We start from the raw sequence: 10,543 nt of genomic DNA on the forward strand, positions 1-10,543 counted from the left end.
AAATACTGTAGAGTTACAGTCATCAAGACAGCATGGTATTGGCACGAAAACAGACATATAGACCAATGGAACAGAATAGAGAGCCCAGAAATGAACCCACAAACTTTTGGTCAACTAATCTTCGACAAAGGAGGCAAGAATACACAATGGAATAAAGACAGTCTCTTCAGCAAGATAAACATAAGACAAGATACAATAAACCTCCTAGAAGAAAATAGAGGCAAAATATCTGACATACATCTCAGAAATGTTCCCCTAGGACAGTCTACCCAAGCAATAGAAATAAAAGCAAGAATAAACAAATGGGACCTAATGAAACTTACAAGCTTCTGCACAGCAAAGGACACCATAAGTAAAACAAAAAGACAACCTAAAGAATGGGAGAACATTTTTGCAAATGAAACTGACAAAGGCTTGATCTCCAGAATATATAAGCAGCCTAATTGACTTAATAAGAAACAACCAAATAACCCAATCCAAAAATGGACAGAAGACCTAAACAAGCAATTCTCCAAGGAAGACATAGAAATGATCAATGGGCACATGAAAAAATGCTCAATATCACTAATTATCAGAGAAATGCAAATCAAAACTACAATGAGGTATCACCTCAAACCAGTGAGAATGGCCATCAAAAATCCACAAATGACAAATGCTAGAAAGGCTGTGGAGAAAGGGGAATCTCCTACATTTCTGGTGGGAATGCGCTTTGGTGCAGCCACTGTGGAAAACAGTATTGAGTTTCCTCAAAAGACTAGGAATAGACTTGCCATATGACCCAGGAATCCTGCTCCTGGGCATATATATACTGAAGGAATCCTACTTCAGGATGACACCTGCACCCCGATATTCATAGCAGCACTAGTTAAACTAGCCAAGACATGGAGACAGCCTAAATGTCCATCAACGGATGACTGGCTAAAGAAGTGGTATATTTATACAATGGAATACTACTCGGCCATAAAAACTGACAATATAGGGCCATTTGCAGCAATATGGATGCTCCTGGAGAATGTCATTCTAAGTTAAGTAAGCACGGTAACAAGGAATAAACAGAAGTTACCTTCAGGTACAGTAATTTTGATTAAAATATCCATACAGAAAGCAAGTCACCCCCCCGACTGCTGGCAGGAGGAGCATCTGAGTGTAATAGCCCAGCCAAGCAAAGTAGATTCCGAACTTCTCTCCACAGAATTTCCTGCAGAAAGACAGAATGTAGTTTCAGAAGACACACATAATCACTCTGTAGCTTCATCCTCATGTTAATTTCTTTTTTCTTTGTTTTTTTGTGGGGGGCGTAATTAGGTTTATTTATTTGTTTTTTAAATGGAGGCATTGGGGATTGAACCCAGGACCTCATGCATTCTAGGCATGTACCCTACCAGTGGGCTATACCCTCCCTCCATCATATTAATTTTTGTTTCTAAATCAAGGAGGCTTTAAGTTAAACTTCTGACTCAATTCACACTTAATACATATACGTTTTCATAGCAGCCCCCAAATTCTACCGTGAAATAAGAAGTATTTTACGCATCATAGAATTACTGATCACTGGTTCACCTGCTGAAGAGAGATAAATGAGAACAGAGCAAAGGAGGGGACGAGGCCGACTCCGGAGCAGATGCAGGGGATCATCACCACTCACTGGACAGTCTGGCACATTCAACAAATGCCCCCAAAGATCATTCTTAACAGGCTTGACACAAGTGGACATCAACAACTGGCTCAGTCATCTGCTCCTGCCTTATCTCGGGAACTTCCCTGGAGCAAATGCATCATAAACCACAGATAATAAGGAAATGGCTGATGATAATGATAACAACTGGGAGTGCAATGTCTCTCTGACAAAATACTTATAAAACTCATTGTGGGAATGGGAGAGGGCAGGAGGGATGTGACTGAGGAAGGTACTGCCCTTTATTCTTTGTATCTAGCACGTCTGTTGTTCTTAGGTTTTAAAAACTCTTCAATGTTTCTCAGTTAATCTGGAGTAGATGGAACAGGCCAGGGAGACAAGATTAGAAGAAAGGAGGCAGGGCACGAAGCGGTGCCAGGCTGGTCCTGAAAGGGAGACAGACACAGACAGGCAGCACAGAGGGCTTAGGGAAGAGGGGAAAAAAATGAGACCGCTGATCAGGTGTGTCTTGCCGTTGCTGATACTTCCCTCAACTGGCTCACTGCTGACCCGGCAGTGCTTGGTAAAACCTGTGGCTTTCCTCAGCTCTGAGTTCTCTCTGAGGCTTCCGGCTCAGTCTGGAGCTGGGCTGAGCTCCGTGGGCTTAGCCTAGGGGGACTCAGCTCTGAGAACAGCCTGGAGTCCTGGGAAACTTCACGCAGGAACCCTCTTGGGCTGAACCAGCGCTCACAGGGCAGCTGTGACACCAGCTCCATCCTCAGAGACCTGGGTGTGGACCATTCCATGGGGAAAAGGGCTGAGCCCGATGCCAAATCAGACAGGAGGGACAAAGTGTGTTCATTCTCATGTGACTGGGCTTTGTGGCCTTTCTCACGGATGGCAGGCTCAGGATGGTGTCTGGCAGAGAAAACCCTGGCAATGGGTTTGAGATGTCTTGGACACTTTCTTGTTAAGCTTTTTGTAATACATTCTTATCAACTCTCCGTCCTGAAAATGTCACATTCAAAACTGTAAAAATGTTAGAAGTTGCCTGCTCCAACTGGCCAATGGCAAACACACCCTGCTACAGTTAGAGAGCTGGTCAGGCAGCATCTGCCTGCATATTTACAGTGACGGGGAGTTCGTTACTTCCAAAGGTTACATGTCAGCAAGAAGGTCAGAAAGAATTTTTGAACCTTAAACAGATGTCTGCACCCTAGTCCTTGCTGAAAGGCTAGGAATAATGAGGAGCCCTTCAAATGTAGTTTTGTCTCATTGTTCTCTGTCTCTGTCAGAAACACCCCAATTCTTAACATCAATATTTCAAAATTCAGCTTTGATTTCTTTATATCAAAGTTATACCATACATTCAATAAAGAGTCAAACAGTTCTCGAACACCGATTGTAAAATGGAGCAGTTCCCAACAACTGCCCCATTTCCTGGCCAGAAGCAACCACGTTCAGCTCCTACTGCTGACTCTTGGAATAATTACTCCCTATCTCTGACTAATATCCTTGTAACACAGCCTACTGACTTTTTCAGCTTTATGTATCACCTATTTAACTTTCTATTTTGGAAAATGAGGATTAAGCTTTCTTTCAAACCCCATCTCATCTACACACCTAAACCTTCATTCTTCCAACCTTTTGATACAATTACATTATAATTTTGATCAGCTCAGTATCCTTGCTTTACATTATTAGGACTCTGTACAGACTGTTCACAGGTGTAGCAAGTTGTCTGCTAGGCTTACTTTTTTCTTCCCTTCTTTGTTTTTCCTGGAGTTAATAATTGTCTTGGTGGTTCATAGCTTAGATTTGTGAGCACTTAACAATTCAACCCCAGACCTTCTCCTAATGAATAACTTTCTCAATACTTTCCAATACATTGTCTACAAATTTCATCTCCTTGAATAAACCTCTTCAGATCTCCTTCAACCTGGATTAACAACATGCTAGTCTTGGCACCGAGCTGAAGGGGCCACTAGTGGGAAGCAACAAAGGGAACACATGGACCAGGAGCAGGGAACAGATCAACATAATTTCCTTAGCAAAACATACTTAAAATAGTGGGAAAATTGTTTTCTTTACCAACACAATCACACACACAAAACCCAAAAGCCCATAAAGAATGATTAAAGAGCCATCAAACCCATTGGCCTGCCATCAAATTCTGTATAACATAAAACAAAAATAACAGAAGGAAAATATCATATAAATAGGAATCTCAAGGGGGATGGGGTGCACTCCGTGGCAGAGTGTGTGCTCAGCATGCATAAGTTCCTAGATTCAATGGTCAGTACCTCCATTAGAAAAAAACATTTTTAAAGAAAAGAAAAATGTATCAACTTTAAATATTTACATATGTACAAACATCCTCTTTTAAAACTGTGTTCTACAGGATAACCCGGGTTAATGAGAAAGTGCCTCTTCATGACTGTGATCCTGCTGATAATTGAGGGAGGAAATTAGAGTACGACCACATGAAATAAAATCCCTTATGAAATAATGATCCCGGGTGACAATTATTGGCTACTGTCATCACAAAAAAGAGAGTCAACTGGACATTATATACCTTATTACAGGAGTACAAAACTTCACATAACAAGTATTCTTGCGCAAAGCTGAACCTCAATCAGATCAAGCTTTTAGGGGAGGATCAAATCACTCAGCTAAAGCAAATACATAGAATGGAGAAACAAGTCTAACACCACAGGGGAGAATGAAATCAGCCAAACAGGAAATAGAGAAACCCCTCAGCAATTTTAAGGAAAATGAGAAACAGGAAAATTATAGATTAGAACCCACTTGAGAGATATGCTAGTTGCAATGTCTGAACCTTGTCTGGATCCTGATTTCAACCCCAAAGCTACTTAAAAGTGTACTTTTGTGACAATCAGGGAATTATTTTATAACCCTAAAAAAAAAAAAAGGAATATTCCAATTGTATTTGAAAGAGACCTTGTCATTTCACTAATGAAAGGTTAAGCTATATACGACTGTCTTCAAAATAATCCCATAGTAGGGGAGGGGACGAGGTGGAGTTGAAAGATGCAACAACAGTGACTCTGAGTTTATAATTCTGGAGCTGGGTGACTGATACAGGCAGGCTGGCTGTGCTGTTCTCTCTACTTCTGTACATGTTTGAATCTTTCCATAAAATGTGAAAAAAAACAAAAAGACTTCCGTGATTTAAAACCCTCACTTGGAAGGTTAAGAAGTTTGCCCAAGTAGGTGGGCACCTGCATGGGGCGCTGAGATTAGAAAGAACAGGCACCTGGCTCCAGGCCGACCTGGGGCTACCTTGACCCTCCTCTTCTCCTCACCATCCACAGCCAGCCCATAACTGCATCCTGTCAGCCCCACTCCCCAAACGCATTCCTCCCTGGCTCCCACCATCTCTCATCTGGCCCAATCCAAGAGCCTCCTACATGGCCTCCCTGCTTCCTGGGTCCCTGCCATTCATTCTCCACATTATCTTTGCAAAATGTGAGTGAGAGAAAATTACTTTAGTGCTTAAACTCTCATGACTGCTTCTCACTGCACTTACAGCCTACACTCCTTTCAGTGCTTCTGATGCCCTTCTAAACCTCGCGTCTCATCACTCTCACCAGCACTGGCTCCAGTATCTCCTCAAACCTGCTGAGCACATTTGTGCCTCGTGGCCAATGGACAAGCTGCCTCTATTCCTGGGGTGACTTATCCCAGATCCTCAGAATCCAGCCTCCTTATCACCATCTCAGCTCACATGTAACCTACTCAAAGATAGCTTTCTTGACTCACTTCCCCCCAAGTCTCCCATCTGTGTTATTTCTTTCATTTCAATCTGACATTGTTACCTTATTCGCCCGATTATTTTTGTTTGCTCGGTTGTCCTTGGCCTCCCTCCCCCCAGCAGCATTGCCCAAACAGCATAAGCTCCCTGGGAGCAGCGGCGCTGGTGCTCTGAGAAGACACATTCTGAGCACGACATTACAGTCACGTGGTGTAGTGAAACGGTGTCGAACAGCAGATACAGCAAAGCAGTGAGAATTTCTCCCTTATTTTATAATTTAAGTGAAATCTAACATTTACTCCTGTTTAATGAAGAATTTGGGAGGTCTTTGGTCCCAGTTCCTGGACGGCAACCCCTAAAGCCTTGAAATTTCCCAAGATAGGAGTGTCTTTGCTGTTCATGTTGAACCGTTGGATGGCTTGTGTTCATGAGATGACTCAGGATCGGGACTGGCCAGCCAGAGACACCAACCATGTGATTATAGGGTTGGGGCTTTGAGCTTTGTGACAAGTGAGTGACCACCAGGAGAGGAAGGGACTCAACAGTTAGGGCTAAGGAAAGGTTTGACTTACAGTTAGGGTTTGGGTTAGCCATGTCGGTAGTGACCCAATAAATCATGTATTTGTAATAAAGCCTCCAGCAAAAACTTGGGGCAACAAAGCTCAGAGCTCCTGTGAGCTTCCTGGTTGGTAACACTCTTGGAGGACTGTCACACTCAGATGCCATGAGGGCAACCCTGAGCCCTTCTCACTGGAGTGCTTTCCACAACAGCTCACCTGATGAGATCTAAGGGCTGCTTCTTGTCTATGCTTCGAGGAGGAGCCCATTCCCTGTGCAGAAGGCCCTGTTCGCTGGGGCAGCTGAGGTCCTCTGAAGGAGGCTGAAGTTGCACTGGGAAGCAGAAGCAAACAGGTGACCGTCACTGTCACCACGTGTTCACATGTTCTGTTGATAAAATGTGGTGCTAACACTTCGTGGTCATTTGTAAATAAGGGGCCCTCACTTGCCAGAAGGGATGGAGGTACCATATAATTTTTCATAATTCTCACCCAGAATTAATACTAACCCCTTGAGGGTCATTTGCAAACGTTGGTGGAAAGGAATGCTTGGATGTTACAGTCCTGGGACCACCGTGGTAACTGGTGAGAGCCTTGCAGATGCTTAATGTCCTACAATCGGGCCAGTCTTCCACAGCAAAAAAACTAGGCCACCCAAGTGCCCAAACTGCTGCAGTGGAGGGACAGCTTACAGTCCAGCCCCCTCCTTGGACACCCAGAGGAACCTGGACTCTGGCAGGTTAGGGGCAGGGTCAATTGTAAAACCCAGGCTTTTTTGTCCCCACAATTCAGTAGTTATTCAGTGACAGCACATGGAATATAAACAACAAAGAAACTTGACAGGATGTTATATATTTAGCTTACTCAAGAAAAAAAATTTAAATCCAGTCATTCTCCTTCCCACCTGACCTAATTTCCTTTCTCCTGCCCTAGAACCAGATTATTACCCACCCAGCCTTAACATGGGTCCTGACTCCACTTACCTCCCTCCCAAACACCACATGAGATGATTCCTCAGCCTTGATGTGGGAGCAGGAATTACAACCGGCTTTAGTGGAAAAGTACTGGTTGTGCGCAGATGCCAACTAAACACTGTAGAATCCTGGTCTCCCACATTAGTAATCATGACAGCTGTTTGCAAATGTCCCCAAAGTTCATTTCAGACTTTCACTGCTAATTTTGCTGGGATATAAATATAAAACATATGGATTGCTTGGCTGGACTGCTATGCTGGGTCTCTGACCCAGGAAGCTCAGTGTCTGCTCCCTGCACCCAGCTCCCTGCTCTGTTCATGCATGTGCATCAAGCAGCTGTTTAGTGTCCATTTTAATATCTTAAACAGTGCATTTCAGTATTGTCTTCATCCACAAATACGTGTACCACACAGTAGTAATGATCAGTCTCAGTCTTTGCTTTCTTTAATCTTAGAGAGTCAGATAAATGGATAGCAAATATAACAAAGTCATAGAGGGCTATAATATAGTATTTCCTTTATTTCAATGACAGCATTTATTTAAAGAGTTTAGATATAACATCCTTGAATTTATGGCATCATTAAGCGTCTGAAGCTGTTACATTTTAAAAACTTCATTTCATGCGAGATGTTATCAGTTAGAGAAGTGCTCCTGAATTCGAGGGGTTGCTGTCATCTCAGACGGAGTCCCTAAAAAATGTCTGCACTCTGCAGTATTGCCATCATGACAAGAACCCAGACAGATGAAATTATAAAGCCCTGTGGCTTTCTAGTACACAGACAGAAAATGGTATTTCAGAGGGAAAAAGCCTGAATTACAGAAAATGATAAATGAAATGGTCTAACATGCATTTCCCTTACAAAGAACTAATACTTCTTTGGTTGATAATAACATCTGTCAGTAATTATGAAAAGAGCGGACAGATGCATAGTACTTACTATTAGCCAGTGCTGTTCTAATATTGACACAGATTCATTAATCCCCATAGCAACTCTACGAAGTGGGTACTATTATTATCCCCATTTTATTGATGAGAATCTTGATAAACACAGAGACTAAATGACTTTACATGGTCGACAGCAAGAAACCAGCACAGGTTTTCCAGCCTGAGTCTACACTCTTGGCAACTTCTCTCTTTTTTTTTTTTTTTTTTTTTTTTGGTGGAGGGGAGATAAGGTAATTCTGGTGGGGGGTGGGGAGGTAATTAGGGTTATTTGTCTATTTTAGAGGAGGTGTTGGGGGCTGAACCCAGGACCTTATGCGTGCTAAGCATGCACCCCATCACTTGAGCTGTACCTTCCCCTCTCGAGTCTATGCTCTTAGCTGCTAATCTGCACTGCCCCACATGGTAACTCTGGGGAACTACAGTTTATTCATTCACTCACTCATTAAACTCAGCCTTCCCGGTGCCTGGGATTCAGCAGTGAACAAGACAACATGGTTCCTGCCCTAAATGAGCTTGTCGCCTCCTGACATATTATTTTCACTTTACCCAGGAAGAAACAAGATCAAGAAGATTAGCCTTTTCCTGTTAACACCGGAGGATACATGAGGTGCTTTATTTAATTTCTGCCATTTGACTTACACCATGGGGAGGGAAAGCTGCCTTGCAGATCCCGGAGCTCACAGGCCTGTTAATCCCGAACTTTTTTTAACACTGTCCCTTACTTGATACTTGATCTGAGAAAGGATGAAGTAAACCTAAAAAGATTCTAAGAGAGTGTGTGGTTTATACAGGGTAACTAACCTGCCACTGTGTACTATCCTAACAGGAATCTGTAGGCATATTTCTTTTCTTTTTATTTTTTCCTGTTTACGGGCAGCTTTTAAAAACCAAACCAAACCAACAAAACCAAATCACTGATAATTCAACAGCAGGCTCTAAATCATCCCCAAGACAGCAGCTAAACTCAGTTTAGATTTACAATGCGGCTTCTGGTGGCTGGATTGAAGAATGTATCTCTATCCTGAATATGAAAGTCATTCACTCAGCTCTTCTCATATAGGGCAATGAAAAACTCTTCCTCCGGTTGATGATACTTTCATCCACTTGGAGGACTTTCAGAAAACAGCTGAAGTTATCAAAGCCTGAGGACCGAGTTTTCAGATCATTGGACTTCAGAGGCAATTTTATGTGCAGTATCTCAGCGTGAGTACAGAGCACCTCCCACAGGGTGTGTACTTTTGCAAATACAAGCTTGTCATCCAAAACCTATATTGGGAGAATGAAAACACAAACCAGGAAACTGTTTTCACATTTTTAGTACACAGATTTTTCTTACGTTGCTGGTAGTTAAAGCACGTGTGCAGACACACACACATATGACACTGGTAAAAGTGAAGATATAATAAAAATAGATTTGCAAACCATCATACATTTTTGCCTTAAAGATAATTTCTTTGTTGAAATTACTGAAAAGTTATTTAAAATCCTTACAGTTCATTCATAAAATTACCAATGTTTTAGATGAAGAAAAGCAAACTTGTTAATTTTTAGTCCAAATTAGTAACTAAAAATAGAAACACAAAAATATTCTTTGCAGTGGTATTGTAATGACAACTTTTTAAATTTCTCAAACCTAGGACTATTTACATATCTGTTCAATATAGTGTTAAACAGCCATTAAAAGGGATTTAAAAGAATTATATTTATTAATATGGAATATATAATAAAAGGAAAAAGCAAAAAAAGGGAAATAATTTTCCTTTTTGGAAGGGAAAAATATCTATATTTGAACAAAAAAAGTTTAGAAGGATTTTAAGATTCTTTGTGTATAATTAAGGTACACATGATTGTTAATTTCACTGTTCTTTCATTTTCAATTTTGGGGGGTGAATTTTTATAATAAAAAATCTTTAAAAAGGTTATTGCATAAATACATTTATAGATATATTAATGACTACATTCTCTGGGTATTAAAAAAGATCTTCTTGCTTTGGATCTGAAACATACATTCCATAATGCAGATTCAAACTGACTCGCCTCCCAGCCCACAGCGAAGGCATGGCTACGGTGACATGTTTCAAATATCATTCCAGGTAACATGCAGGATCCCAGCCAATGGCTGCAAATGGACTGACACTGATCTGGTTGCTCCCAGCTGCAGACCGTCATAGATGAGGTTAGATTCATAGGCTCATGTTTTCTCTGTCAAAAGAAATCAGAAAATGTTAGGCTTTTAGTTTCACCAAGGGAACAAGAAGTTGTTTGATTATTTTTATGCAAAAAAAACCAACAAACCAATTTGAACCTGATTAAAAGACATTTGCTCAAAGCAGCACGGTAGCAATGAAGGTGATCTGGCTGGCAGGGACTTGTTGGATTCCTCTGGGTGCTTGACTCCTCACATGGAATTCCCTTGGCACTCCAGAAGGCCTGTGGTTGTCCCCATGGGTTTGTGGCCATATGTGGCGCACAAGTCTCTGGCTTTGCCACAATTTCAAAGCCTTTCTTGGCTTATGAAAGGTTTTGCACTCAAATGGAGTTTTCTTGAGTCCACTCACTGATGTCATTCAACAGAGCTATAGTCCAGATCTGAAATTCTAGACTCTTAAAATCTTGCAGACATTCAAATGGTTCAGTTTTGGATGTGTATTCACCTCTGCAGGCCTGGACCAAATT

The 10,543-nt window shown here is 41.7% G+C and overlaps 1 non-coding gene and 1 pseudogene across 1 annotated transcript; both read right to left on the bottom strand.

Moving 5' to 3' along the window:
* Positions 1-1,065: 1,065 nt before the first annotated feature.
* Positions 1,066-10,327, bottom strand: LOC116659846 (annotated as a pseudogene).
* TRNAS-AGA lies at positions 1,328-1,399 on the bottom strand. The gene has a single exon. It is a non-coding gene; the product is annotated as a tRNA-Ser (tRNA).
* Positions 10,328-10,543: the final 216 nt, after the last annotated feature.

The sequence above is a fragment of the Camelus ferus genome, chromosome 25, assembly GCF_009834535.1.
Source record: "Camelus ferus isolate YT-003-E chromosome 25, BCGSAC_Cfer_1.0, whole genome shotgun sequence".
NCBI classification, from domain to species: Eukaryota; Metazoa; Chordata; class Mammalia; order Artiodactyla; family Camelidae; genus Camelus; species Camelus ferus.